Below are 15,322 nucleotides of genomic sequence, written 5' to 3' on the forward strand. Positions count from 1 at the left end.
AAGGTACCTCACTAATAGGGCAAAGCCATCTAGAAGTGTTTGTCCGTCCGCATGTATGTCCCCTCAAACATATACCAATCAGAGCTGAGGATCTGGTAACATGACAGGGTGATGTGATTACGTCTGATGTTATTATGACGGTTGACTCCGCACACCGCCATTTTGATTCCAATTTCGTTCAGGCCGAACATATCGTCGAACCTGTCATATATCACAATCGCCATGCTCTACCTTTATGTTTTTCATTCAGTGTGAAACACAAACAAACCGATTGTTAAAATGAGCATCAAATATCGAAAGAATCGGCGTTACGGGTCTTCCAATAGTACGGTACATCTCGGTCTTAGGCTTATAGGCACTGATCTCTACAACCACTGGATAGCGCATTGGCTGATCGATCTGACGCCAAACGTACGTACCGGCCGCCATCTTAACCACTCGCATTGATTCTCCAAGAAAGCTCGCGTTAACACTCCTGCCAATACATATATAATTTTGATTCGTTATCTATCTATAATTCCAGCAATCTCTGTGTGTGTGTGTGTGTGTCTGTCTGTGTGTTTGTTTGTCTGTGACCGCTGTTTCTCGACAACCACGGGTCCGATATACTTGAAACTTGCCAGGTATATTGCTGGGGACCCGAGGATGTGCCTTTTCAAGGTTTCATATTAATCGGACAATTACTTACCGAGCGATGTCCAAAAAACGATTCAACCAATCAGAGAGCAGCGAACTAGCGCGTGTGCCGAACGTGGCGGACACACTCTGCCTCGGATGGCACATTTGAGAGCGTATTCATTTATTTCACGTTTGCAAACTATGTTGGCGCTATGTTGGCGTTAAACGATGTTTTAAAACTAATAAAAACGAATTTGCGATTCATTCGCTTTCCTGCGCGTTTGTGTACGCGATGGCGATTTCTTTACCAAACTCCGGAAGCCGTTCGCTTTGGACCGAACCATTTCATGTAAATAGAGGGGGGGGTTCTGTGGTCGTTGCGAATGGACCAAACCATTCATGTAAATAGAGGGGGGGGATTGTCACTGTACTCGCAAGCCGTTCGCCGTTCGCTTTGGCGTTGCGAATGGACCAAACCATTTCATGTAAATAGAGGGGGGGGATATAATTTTAGATAGATATATAGTACGGGCATATATATAGTACGGGCATGCCCTAGTCTATCTATAATTCCAGTAATCTCTGTCTGTACGTTTGTTTGTCTGTGACCGCTGTTTCTCGACAACCACGCGTCCGATATACTTTTAACTTGCCAGGTATATTGCTGGGGACCCGAGGATGTGCCTTTTCAAGGTTTCATATTAATCGGACAATTACTTACCGAGCTATGTCCAAAAAACGATTCAACCAATCAGAGAGCAGCGAACGATCGCGTGTGCCGAACGTGGCGGGCACACTCTGCCTCGGATGGCACATTTGAGAGCGTATTCATTTATTTCACGTTTGCAAACTATGTTGGCGTTAAACTATGTTTTACAACTAATGAAAACGAATTTGCGTTTCATTCGCTTTCCTGCGCGTTTGTGCACGCGATGGCGATTTCTTTACCAAACTCCGGAAGCCGTTCGCTTTGGACCAAACCATTGCATGTAAATAGAGGGGGGGGATTGTCACCACTCGCAAGCCGTTCGCTTTGGACCAAACCATTTCATGTAAATAGAGGGGGCGGGGGGGGATATAATTTTAGATATAGATATAGTACGGGCATGCCCTAGTTACTATAAATGGGCTCAAGATGCCTTCATGTGCTGCGGTCAACTGTCCAAATAGGCAGTTCAAGGGTTGCAATCCAACATTTCATCTGTAAGTATAATAAAGTTACTGTAAATGAGACTTTTTAGAGTTAATAGCGTGCAACACATGAACGAGTTAGATGTTTGTACAGACCCATGTGTAGATTCCCTTGTTAGTTGCTGTGTAAAAAAGTTCTATATTTTAGATTTACATTACAATCTAACTTTTAGTGAGGCTACTTTAAAACAAATAGCTTGCAAAACCACAGATTTGTGTGGAGCTAAGTATGAATTATTACTTAATTGTAAGTGAAGAATAAAAATCTGTAAAACAAATGCACAAAATTACGGTGTAAAACTGTAATCAGATCTAGATCTGATTACAGTTTTACACAAATGACAATGTGACTAGATCTAGTCTAGCCTCTAGATCTAGTCACATTGTCATTGAAGAGTCTAGACTCTAGATCAAGTCACATTGTCATTGAAGAGTCTAGCCTCTAGATCTAGTCACATTGTCATTGAAGAGTCTGGACTCTAGATCTAGTCACATTGTCATTGAAGAGTCTGGACTCTAGATCTAGTCACATTGGCATTGAAGAGTCTGGACTCTAGATCTAGACACATTGGCATTGAAGAGTCTGGACTCTAGATCTAGTCACATTGTCATTGAAGAGTCTAGACTCTAGATCTAGATCTAGTCACATTGTCATTGAAGAGTCTAGCCTCTACATCTAGTCACATTCTCATTGAAGAGTCTGGACTCTAGATCTAGTCACATTGTCATTGAAGAGTCTGGACTCCAGATCTAGTCACATTCTCATTGAAGAGTCTGGACTCTAGATCTAGTCACATTGGCATTGAAGAGTCTGGACTCTAGATCTAGTCACATTGTCATTGAAGAGTCTGGACTCTAGATCTAGTCACATTGGCATTGAAGAGTCTGGACTCTAGATCTAGTCACATTGTCATTGAAGAGTCTAGACTCTAGATCTAGTCACATTGTCATTGAAGAGTCTAGACTCTAGATCTAGTCACATTGTCATTGAAGAGTCTGGACTCTAGATCCAGTCACATTGTCATTGAAGAGTCTAGACTCTAGATTTAGTCACATTGTCATTGAAGAGTCTGGACTCCAGATCTAGTCACATTGTCATTGAAGAGTCTGGACTCTAGATCTAGTCACATTGTCATTGAAGAGTCTAGACTCTAGATCTAGTCACATTGTCATTGAAGAGTCTGGACTCTAGATCTAGTCACATTGTCATTGAAGAGTCTAGACTCTAGATCTAGTCATTGTCATTGAAGAGTCTAGCCTCTAGATCTAGTCACATTGTCATTGAAGAGTCTAGCCTCTAGATCTAGTCACATTGTCATTGAAGAGTCTAGCCTCTAGATGTAGTCACATTGTCATTGAAGAGTCTAGCCTCTAGATCTAGTCACATTGTCATTGAAGAGTCTAGCCTCTAGATCTAGTCACATTGTTATTGAAGAGTCTGGACTCTAGATCTAGTCACATTGTCATTGAAGAGTCTAGACTCTAGATCTAGTCACATTGTCATTGAAGAGTCTAGCCTCTAGATCTAGTCACATTGTTATTGAAGAGTCTGGACTCTAGATCTAGTCACATTGTCATTGAAGAGTCTAGACTCTAGATCTAGTCACATTGTCATTGAAGAGTCTAGCCTCTATATCTAGTCACATTGTCATTGAAGAGTCTAGACTCGGAGCTCAAGCAATACTGCCACATACATGACTGTAAAGTATCTTGTATGTACATGCATGTAGTTTATTCCTTAAAGGCTAAAGGGCTAAGGCAGTTCCCCTTGTTATGATTTATAATTTCTGAAAGGAATACTTAGATAGAGAATAAATAAATTTACTAAATAAAATTGCATATCAATTGTATGTTGACAGCTGTATAACAGATATGTACATACATTGTAGAACCAGTAACATTCATATGCATATGGATGTGGTAAAGAAGCCTGATCATTTGTGGCCATATTTGCTGGAATAAGTCGGTATAATACATAGAAATTATTTTCATGTTACCCTTTGTTTTGTCATATAGATTCCGTTGGAGTCGTCGATCTGTTCTGCAGATATGGATGGTAAACATGCATGTGCTCACCACTAATGGCACTCGCTACCCTTCACCACTGCATGCACTCGCTACCCCTCACCACTGCATGCACTCGCTACCCCTCACCACTGCATGCACTCGCTACCCCTCACCACTGCATGCACTCGCTACCCCTCACCACTGCATGCACTCGCTACCCCTCACCACGGCTGGCACTCTCTACCCCTCACCACGGCACATGCTCGCCACCCCTCACCACTGCATGCACTCGCTACCCCTCACCACTGCATGCACTCGCTACCCCTCACCACGGCTGGCACTCTCTACCCCCTCACCACGACATGTGCTCGCCACCCCTCACCACGGCACGTGCTCGCCACTCCTCACCACGGCACGTGCTCGCTACCCCTCACCACTGCATGGACTCGCTACCCCTCACCACTGCATGGACTCGCTACCCCTCACCACTGCATGCATTCGCTAATCCTCACCACGGCTGGCACACGCTACTCACCACTGCTGGCACTCTCTACCCCCTCACCACGGCACGTGCTCGCCACCCCTCACCACGGCACGTGCTCGCCACCCCTCACCACGTCATGTGCTCGCCACCCCTCACCACGGCACGTGCTCGCCACCCCTCACCACGGCACGTGCTCGCCACCCCTCACCACGGCACGTGCTCGCCACCCCTCACCACGGCACGTGCTCACCACCCCTCACCACGGCACGTGCTCGCTACCCCTCACCACTGCATGGACTCGTTACCCCTCACCACTGCATGCATTCGCTAACCATCACCACGGCTGGCACGCGCTACTCCTCACCACTGCTGGCACTCTCTAACCCCTCACCACGGCACGTGCTCGCCACCCCTCACCACGGCACGTGCTCGCTACCCCTCACCACGGCACGTGCTCGCCACCCCTCACCACGGCACGTGCTCACTACCCCTCACCACGGCATGTGCTCGCCACCCCTCACCACGGCAGTGCTCACTACCCCTCACCACGGCACGTGCTCGCTACCCCTCACCACGGCACGTGCTCACTACCCCTCACCACGGCACGTGCTCGCTACGCCTCAGCCCGGCATGTGCTCGCTACCCCTCACCACGGCATGTGCTCGCCACCCCTCACCACGGCACGTGCTCACTACCCCTCACCACGGCATGTGCTTGCTACCCCTCACCACGGCACGTGCTCACTACTTTTTCGTGGTCCTTCCGGTAACTACCTGGTCTTGGTGACCCCCGGACCGTGGGAGGACCCCGCCAGAAAGATATCTGATTTATACGCTTTCGTAGCGCAATCAATATGAAAGACACAATAATTCAAGTCAATAAGAAACCCCACACCAAGGATCCGGATTACTTAATAATATATTCTCCATCCATCATCAGCAATCAACAATCCATCAACAATCTTACTAAGATGGCCATCTCATAAATTTCCCCCCCTTTCCCCACTCACGACCCCTCAATGGTCACTGTCCCTCACAATGTCTCTGGGCCCCTCCAGACCAAGGGGAAGGTCGACTTCTCCGCACACGGGCGGTTGAACGAACCCCTGGCTGACGTGTTCCAAACGTGCACGTCGCGTACCGGGAACAGCTGCTGCAGCGCACACCTCCTTGCAAAGCAAAGCGGGCAAAGCAAAGCGCGGCTTGCAAAGCGCGCGAGGCCCAAGGTGCGACCCGTACGCGTCCTTGTAGACGTTGAGGCGAACTGTGCCGGACGCTTGGTTCTGTGCACGAACCCACGGCAACTTGACGTGTAATCGGTAATTACCCCGCGCAGGTAACTCCTTTCGCCAGACGGGCTTTCAAACGCAGCGTCCCCCACGCTGCTCAATATCGACACCGCTCGCGTCGGAGCTGGGCGAGGAAGAGGAAGATCGCCGCTTCTCCCGGACCTCGTGTCTTTTTCTTCTTCCGGTTCACTATCCCGTTTCCGGTCTCCTGTTATCCGGAGCCTCTCTAACCCTTTAACCACAACAACCTTCAATAGAATAAACATTAATAAGCAATGACATGAATAGTAACTCCTCTAAATCCAGGATCTGTAACACTACCCCTCACCACGGCATGTGCTCGCTACCCCTCACCACGGCATGTGCTCGCTACCCCTCACCACGGCACACGCTCGCTACCCCTCACCACGGCACGCGCTCGCTACCCCTCACCACGGCACGCGCTCGCTACCCCTCACCACGGCACGCGCTCGCTACCCCTCACCACGGCACGCGCTCGCTACCCCTCACCACGGCACGCGCTCGCTACCCCTCACCACGGCACGTGCTCGCTACCCCTCACCACGGCACGTGCTCGCTACCCCTCACCACGGCACGTGCTCGCTACCCCTCACCACGGCACGTCAATAGCCTCAGTTGATAGCTCATTGTACCAGTACAATTGTACTCCTTTACATACAAACATTGCCTAAGGACAATCAATTACAAATTGCCTTTCATTGCCACAACTGTACTTTTTGCCTTACATATTGCCTTTTATTGCCATAACAGGACATGTATTCCTTAAATGATTTTTAAGATTCCTTCATGCCCCCCCCTCCCCCCCATTTACTACTGAAAAGAGTTGACTTCTGACAAGAAATAAGAATGGAAATAAATCACTAGAAAGTAATTACCTTTTTAAAATTACTTTTATTCAGCAAATAAAACAAATTACCATTCAATAAGAACTGTTAGTGGATGCCATTAGTGATCTCGTCTGCAAAATGCTGCAACATTAATAGCATTGCTTTGTTTTGAAGAAGGAAGCAAATGATTGGGACTTGGTGTAGTGGGGGACATCTTTTTGATGATTAAACAAGTTGATGTTGATGTCGGCCTCTATTACGAGAATACAATTTGAAACTAGAGTATAAGGGATTTGATATAAAGTCCAGATCTGAAGGAAAGCAGCGAGCTTAGTTGGGAATTGCATACAAATTACGTGTTGTTCACTCCCTGACTCCTGACGCGTCCGCATACGATGCGAGTGGTTAAGATGGCCGACCTGTGTGTGCGGCAGCGTCAGTTGTGTGTGTTACGTTCAGTGGGCGATGCGCTATCCAGTGGTTGTAGAGATCAGTGCTTATAGGCCATAGGCCTCACCTTCGGACCGCTTCAGACAAATCAAGCTCAGGTTTCTTAATACAGTAGTACAGTATATCGTTTCAGTAGTATCGTTTTCGTAATAATAATAAAGTAAATATAACCACAACACTTTAATCCCAATGTCGTGAATGGAAAGTTAATGGATTGAAGCGGTGTGTGGTTCATGAATCAATGATAAGTGGTGTAACCACGGAAGTAAGGAATTAGCCTCGGTTTTTTTTTATATAGTAATATCATTTTCGAAATAATGATAACGTAACGTTAATAAAATAATAAATGTAATCAACTCTAATCCCATCATAGTGACTGAAAAGTTAGAGGTTAAAATATATCTATATATCTATCTATAATTCCAGCAATCTCTGTGTGTCTGTCTGTGTGTCTGTGACCGCTGTTTCTCGACAACCACGGGTCCGATATACTTTTAACTTGCCAGGTATATTGCTGGGGACCCGAGGATGTGCCTTTTCAAGGTTTCATATTAATCGGACAATTACTTACCGAGCTATGTCCAAAAAACGATTCAACCAATCAGAGAGCAGCGAACGATCGCGTGTGCCGAACGTGGCGGGCACACTCTGCCTCGGATGGCACATTTGAGAGCGTATTCATTTATTTCACGTTTGCAAACTATGTTGGCGTTAAACTATGTTTTACAACTAATAAAAACGAATTTGCGTTTCATTCGCTTTCCTGCGCGTTTGTGCACGCGATGGCGATTTCTTTACCAAACTCCGGAAGCCGTTCGCTTTGGACCAAACCATTGCATGTAAATAGAGGGGGGGGATTGTCACCACTCGCAAGCCGTTCGCTTTGGACCAAACCATTTCATGTAAATAGAGGGGGGGGGATATAATTTTAGATATAGATATAGTACGGGCATGCCCTAGTATATATAAAACACAGTTTGTGTGTGTCTGTGTGTGTGTGTGTAATATTACCGATAGACTCCGAAACGGAGAGGCTCACGTGCTTGATATTTGGCATAGACATGGCCATTGAGTCTGGGACGAACATGGCCGAGACAATATTTGACGAGATCCATATTTTTTATTCATATTTACCTCAGCGCATTTCAGCGAAGTACCCGCTAGAGTCCCTTGGACTCTAGTACCCGCTAATCTCAGCCAGTGCGAGCAGCTCGCTGATTCGCTCAGAGCGATCACGTGATGTTCCATCCCGACACACGTCACACGCTTGCACGTAATTCAGGGCGAAAAGCCATTGCGTTTTTTCACCTTTATGCGACCGTGTTTTGTGTCGATTTTGCGCGATATGAATTAAATTTAAATTCATATTTCGTGTTTACGAATTCGAATACGAAGGATTTCCCCTTTCGATTTCGAATACGAGCTTGAGTCGAGAGGGCGAATGGACGGGTTGGGAATGTGCGGGTCTCCCTTCCCCCGCCCGGCAACGCCGGTACTGGAGGGCGTGGGTCACAGGATCGTTGTCTCCAAAATCCGCTTCGTGCTCTTTCGAAGATGCAGGACGATGTCGCGATTGTTGTGCTGCTCTCCGACCATGAGAACTGCAACGTCATTGTTGACTGGCCCTCCCCCTTCCCCCTCCCTCCACCCTACCCCTTCTCCCCTCCCCCTCCCTTTTCCCCCTCCGCTCCCCCACCCCTCCCCCCCTCCCCTTTCCCCCTCCCCTCCCCCCCCGTACTAGAGTCCAATTAAAAACAACAACAACAACAAAAAAAACGCTCGATAGTGCCGAAGCCTTTTAAAATGAATGACAGTTATATACAAGTACACATTCGCATAAATAAATACAAAACAATCACCAGACATTTGAATACAAATAAATTAAACAATTCCAGAAGTGTACGAAGTTGGTAGTACGGCTTCTTCTTCTTCTTCCTGATCGGCATCACACTTAACGTGGAAACGTGATGAACGCCACATTCACCCACCAGCATATATATGAACCCCCTTCCTCTCCTGCCTCCCCCATCTCTCCTGCCTCACCCTCTCCCCCCCCCCCCCAGCCCCTCCACACCCTTCCCCCCCCCTCTCCCCTCCTCCCCGCCGGGTACTTCTGCTAGTACAAAATAAAACAACCGTTGTGGAGTAATCAAGACTCGGAATCCGAACGTCTGCTCTGTCTTTTCAACCACATCAAAAAACTAGATTGTAGTCATAGAATACTTACCCTGCGCAGTCAACTTGTTGCAAGCCAACTCTTCTGTTTTTGAACATTTTTTTTTCCTTTGATCCAATATGACCACGTGAATGACATCATAAATTTATATTCTCTACTGTGGCGGACACATGGGGCAATAATTCCACGCACCAGAAGGTGGCGCGAGCGCCCAGGCGGGGACCGATGGCACATGCCCCGCCCTTCAACCGAGCGGCCACGCCCGAGGACTAGGCGTGGCCTCGGCACATATATGCGGGCTCTAAGCTCGAGCCTGCCCAGTGCTGCAGTTCGAGCTTTGACAATAAAGACTCTTTTGGTTTTAACAAACGCGTTGTGGCCTACCTCTTTGGCAAGCAAGTTGTGTGCGCAGCACCACACTTCACTGGTGACCCCGATTGGTTCAGCCATTGCTGACCACCGAACGCGCCATGGCCAACAACGCCGTCACGGTAAAACTCCCAGAGTTTTGGGAAGCACAGGCCGACGTGTGGTTCGTGCAGGCCGAAGCACAATTTCAACTTCGAGGCATAACGGCGGACGAGACCCGTTACTACCACGTGGTCGCCGCCCTCGGGCCCGGCACTGCCGCCCGAGTCGTGTCCATCCTGCGGCACCCACCGGCCGACCACAAGTACAGGGAGCTCAAACGTCTCATCGCCACGTTCGGCCTCACGGAGATCGAACGGGCCGACCACCTCCTGGACCTTCCCGAACTCAGCGAAACACGACCATCCGTGCGGATGGATTATATGCTGTCGCTGCTGGGTGACCAAGCCCCGGATTTCTTATTCCGGGCGCTTTTCCTACGCCAGCTACCTCTACAGGTACGCCTCGCGCTGGCCGGTTCCAACATAAGGGAACCCCGCGCCCTGGCCGTAGAGGCCGACAAGTTCTTCGCGGCTTGCGACACGCGGTCATTACGGTGCCGCCGTCGTGGTTCCTGAGGCAGATGCTACAGCGTCCCTCATGGCCGCTGCCGCGCCCCGACCACCACCACCATCACCATCACCGAGAAAACCGCCGCTGCAAGCTTGGTGCTATTTCCACGCCAGGTTCGGCCATAAGGCTAAGAAGTGTTGCCCGCCGTGCTCGTTTGACAAGTCGGGAAACTACCGGGCCGGCGCTCATTAGCGGCCCTGAGCGTCGGCCATTCCGGCAGCCTCCTATTCATCACGGACACCTTGTCCGGGCACCGTTTCCTCTGCGATACAGGAGAGCAGGTAAGCGTCATCCCAGCCTACACGTCCGACAAGCGAACCGCGGGCCGCGGCCCCGCTTTGCTTGCCGCCAACGGTACACCCATCCGCACGTTCGGGAAGCGCTGCCTCTCCCTGCGGTTCGGAGGGCAGCGCTTTCAATGGTCGTTCATGACCGATAGTGTGCCAATGGCATTTCTCGGTGCGGACTTCCTATGTGCGAATCGGTTGCTGGTCGACGTGAAGCGCAGACGGCTCGTCCAGGCCGAGACCTTTAGCTCGCTCGCTTGTTCGCTGAGCAGCTCGTTGAGCGGCTCACCGAGCGGCTTGCCATGCGGCTTGCTGGACGGTTCCGTCCCGGCGAGTTTAGTTTGCACGCTTCCGGCAGCGGACGACTTTACCCGCCTCCTCGCCAGTTTCCCGGTCCTCACACGGCCCACCTTCTCAGCGGTGGCCGTTAAGCATGGGGTGGAGCATCACATCCCCACGGTCGGGCCCCCGGTCTATGCCCGGGCACGCCGACTCGAGCATACGAAGCACGCCGTGGCGAAAGCGGAGTTCGCCACGCTGGAGCGGCTGGGGATCGTACGGCGCTCCAACAGCGCGTGGGCTTCCCCACTGCACATCGTGCCGAAGCGCGGCAGGAGATGGCGGCCGTGCGGGGACTACCGCCGGCTCAACGATGCCGCCACCACCCCCGACCGCTACCCGGTCCCACACATTCAGGACATTTCCGCCAGGTTGGCCAACACGACCGTGTTTTCAAAGGTGGACCTCATCCGGGGCTACCATCACATCCCCGTCCAACTGGACGACGTCCCGAAGACGGCCGTCATCACCCCTTTCGGCCTCTTCGAATTCCTCAGGATGCCCTTCGGGTTGAAGAATGCGGCTCAGGCGTTCCAGCGGCTTATGGATAGCGTCTTGTTCGTCTACAAGACCTTTCCTGTTCGTCTACCTGGACGACATCCTAATCGCGAGCGCGTCCCGGGAGGACCACCTGCTCCACCTCCGCACGCTTTTCGAACGGCTGGGCCAGCATGGCCTAATCATCAACCCCACCAAGTGCCGTTTCGGTGTCGCCACCATCGACTTCTTGGGGCACCGCATCACCGAGCACGGGGCCGTCCCTTTACCGGCCAAGGTGGAGGCGGTCAGGGATTTCCCGCGGCCCCGCACGATCAAGGGGCTCCAGGAGTTCCTGGGCATGGTAAACTTTTACCACCGCTTCGTGCCCCACGTCGCCCAGCTCCTCCGCCCCTTGCACGAGGCCCTTCCGGGCAAGCCGGGCAAAGGTGACATCGCATGGTCGGAGCCGATGGCCGCAGCGTTCTCGGGCGCAAAGCTGGCTCTGGCCGACGCCACCATGCTGGCGCCCCCGGCGCCCGATGCACCGATCGCCCTCACCACCGACGCGTCGGACTACGTGGTGGGCGCGGTGCACGAGCAATGGGTGCGTGGTGCTTGGCAACCGCTGGCGTTTTTCAGCCGGCAGCTTCGCCCGCACGAACGGGGGTACAGCACCTTCGACCGCGAGTTGCTCGGGCTCCACCTGGCGGTCCGACACTTCCGCCATCTGCTGGAGGGCCACCCGTTCACGGCCTTCGTTGACCACAAGCCCCTTGTGTTCGCGATGGCCAACGTCGCCGAGCCATGGTCGGCACGGCAGCAGCGCCACCTCTCTGCCATGTCCGAGTACACGACGGACATCCGTCACGTGGCGGGTAAGGACAACCCGGTGGCGGATTGCCTTTCCCGGTCCGTCGTGCACGCGGTCCACCTCGGGGTCGACTATGCCCGAATGGTGGAGGCCCAGACCGCCGACCCCGGCGTCCAGGCCTTGCGGACTGCCATCACGGGCCTCCGCGTCACCGAGGTGCCGTTTGACGCCGTGGGCACGGCCCTCCTATGCGACGTCTCCTCGGCCGGCCTCACCCCATCGTGCCCGCTGGCTGGCAGCGCCCGGTGTTCGACGCCATCCACGGCCTGTCCCACCCTGGCGCGAGGGCATCCCAGAAACTCGTTGGGGCAAAGTTCGTCTGGCATGGCCTCAGGAAGGACGTCCGCGACTGGGCCAGGATGTGCCTCGCGTGCCAGCGCGCAAAGGTCCACCGACACACCCAGGCACCATTGGCCCCGTTTACGGTGCCCGAGCGGCGGTTCGACCACGTGCACGTCGACTTGGTGGGACCTCTGCCCCCCTCGCGAGGTTTCACCCACCTCCTCACCATGGTCGACCGCACCACACGGTGGCCGGAGGCCGTCCCATTGGCGGCGACGTCTGCGGCTGAGGTGGCGCAAGCCTTTATTGCCACTTGGGTGGCCCGGTTCGGTGCCCCCTCGGACATCTCATCCGACCGCGGCCCCCAGTTCACCTCGGAGCTCTGGGCCGCGGTGGCGCAAGGGCTCGGGGTGAAGCTACACCACACCACGGCCTACCACCCCCAGGCCAATGGCCTGTGCGAGCGCTTTCATCGCTCCATGAAGGCCGCGCTCCGGGCCAGCCTCCGCGATGCCGCTGGGTCGACAGGCTCCCCTCGGTCCTGCTGGGCCTCAGGACGACCTGCGCGCGTCCTCGGCGGAGTTGGTCTTCGGGCAACCACTGCGGGTACCGGGTGAATTCATCCCCGACTCCACGGCTCCTTGGTCCACGGCGCAACAGCGCTCCGCCCTTCAGGAGACCGCCCAGAGGTTCGCCCCGGTGCCAACGGCACACCACGGTTGCCCGCCTTCCCACGTCGCCCCGGAGCTTCGCACGGCAAAGTACGTGTTCATCCGGCACGACGCCCACCGGGCACCGCTACGGCCCCCATACGACGGGCCCTTCCGCGTGCTGTAGACCGGTGACAAGTTTTTCACGGTCGACATCGGCGGTGCCCCGGATCGCATTTCCATGGACCGCCTCAAGCCGGCCCACCTCGATCCGGACCACCCCCCGCCGGCAGCGCTGCCTCCGCGTCGAGGCCGGCCCCCGGCACCCCCCGCCAGCAGCTCTGCCTCCGCGTCGAGGCCGCCCCCCGGCAGTCGGACCCCCGGCACCCCTCAGCCCTGCACCCATCGCCAGGGGGCGTTTCGGCCGGGTCATCCGGGTGCTCGGGAATTCTGAGGGGACGCGTGTGGCGGACACATGGGGCAATAATTCCGCGCACCAGAAGGTGGCGCGAGCGCCCAGGCGGGGACCGATGGCACATGCCCCGCCCTTTGACCGAGCGGCCACGCCCGAGGACTAGGCGTGGCCTCGGCACATATATGCGGGCTCTAAGCTCGAGCCCGCCCAGTGCTGCAGTTCGAGCTTTGACAATAAACTCTTTTGGTTTTAACAAACGCGTTGTGGCCTACCTCTTTGGCAAGCAAGTTGTGTGCGCAGCACCACACTTCACTACTGTAATTGTTGCATAGATCATGCTCAATACATTTCAAACTGATGAGACCTCGTTGCCCCTGTCGAATTATTTCATCATAATTACGTCACCAATGACGTCATCATTAACAACAACTATTCCCCACATGGAGTTCTTTACAATGAGCCATGTTTCAATTTTTTCCATACAGTGGGTTTGGAGATATAGAGGTGCAACATTTTTCGGTTTTTCCAAGATGGCACCTGTACCACATGACGTATGATGTCATGTTTATCATTAAAATATTCTACATGAGGAGGCGCTTCCATGGTGAAAATGTCGTGCCCATCAGACCAACAGTTGCGGGGAAAGAAAATTCACAATGATCGGATAAGTGTTGTACTCGTCGAATTATGACGTCATAACAAAGGCGCCGATGACATCATCATTAACATATCTTATTCCACAAGGGGAGTACTTGACAATGAGGCATGTTTCAATTTTTTCCATGGAGCAGTTTCGGAGATAGAGGTGCAACCTTTTTCGATTTTTTGCAAGATGGCGTCTGTACCACGTGACCTGACGTTACAATTATCATTTTAAAAAATCCACAGGAGGAGCCGCACATATTCTGAAAATTTCGTGTCCATCAGCCTAACAGTTGCAGAGGAATTTTTGTTTTATTCAGGTTCATCAGATCGAGTGTGGTACTTGTCGAATTATGACGTCATAACAAAGGCACCGATGACATCACCATCAGCATATCTTATTCCCCATGGTGAGTACTTAACAATGAGCAACGTTTCAATTTTTTCCATTGAGCGGTTTGGGAGATATAGAGGTGTAAAGTTTTTCCAAGATGGCGTCCGTACCACCCACTGAACTATAACACTACGTGGAACGGACAGTCTGCGAACACACACACAAAAGGCCCATAGGCAGTGAGTTTTACATGAAGCCACGGGATCGCAATGCATTATGGGATTTAGTCACGCAAAAAGCGTATTGCTTTTGTATCGCTGTGATTGAACGACGTACACATCTTGCAAGATTTATATAGAGATTTCTTTCATAATTGCACATTTGTTCTTAGTTGTTTCACTTCGGTGACATGATACTAGAGTAAAACAGAATGCCATCCTGTTCTGCAATCAACTGCACGAATCGAGATGTTCGTGAAAATCGCGAGAAAGGGTTGACATTTCACAGGTAAGGAAACGCCAATTTACAGGCAGTGTAGTGTCAAGTTTCCTCTAGCCACACACCTCTAGCCACAAAATTACCTAAACTCGACCTTGATAGCCATGTTTTGCCTTGTATTTTGTGCAAGTACAGTGTACATTACAGTATTAAAAAAAAAAACAATGACAACAAAACGCTTAAGTTAGGGTATATGTCAGGATACCAAGACCAGCAGGGATGAGGGTTGCATCATTAACCATACTCGGAAAATGAGAATACTTCAAAACCGATGTATTTACGTTTCATGATGTAATTTCACTGAAATATTAATATCAGAATGTTTGTATTAACAGCTTAGTAGTACATTTGTCATAATCAAAGTTTAAATTCATGTGAGAAGATGATACAAATGAACAGCACACAACAAAGGCAAGGTTACAATGGTCACACTTTTTTATAATGTACCAGTAATATCAATATATAAGAATTGTCATACAGC

This window comes from Myxine glutinosa, chromosome 1 (genome assembly GCF_964187855.1).
Source record: "Myxine glutinosa chromosome 1, kmMyxGlut1.1, whole genome shotgun sequence".
In the NCBI taxonomy this organism is placed as follows: Eukaryota; Metazoa; Chordata; class Myxini; order Myxiniformes; family Myxinidae; genus Myxine; species Myxine glutinosa.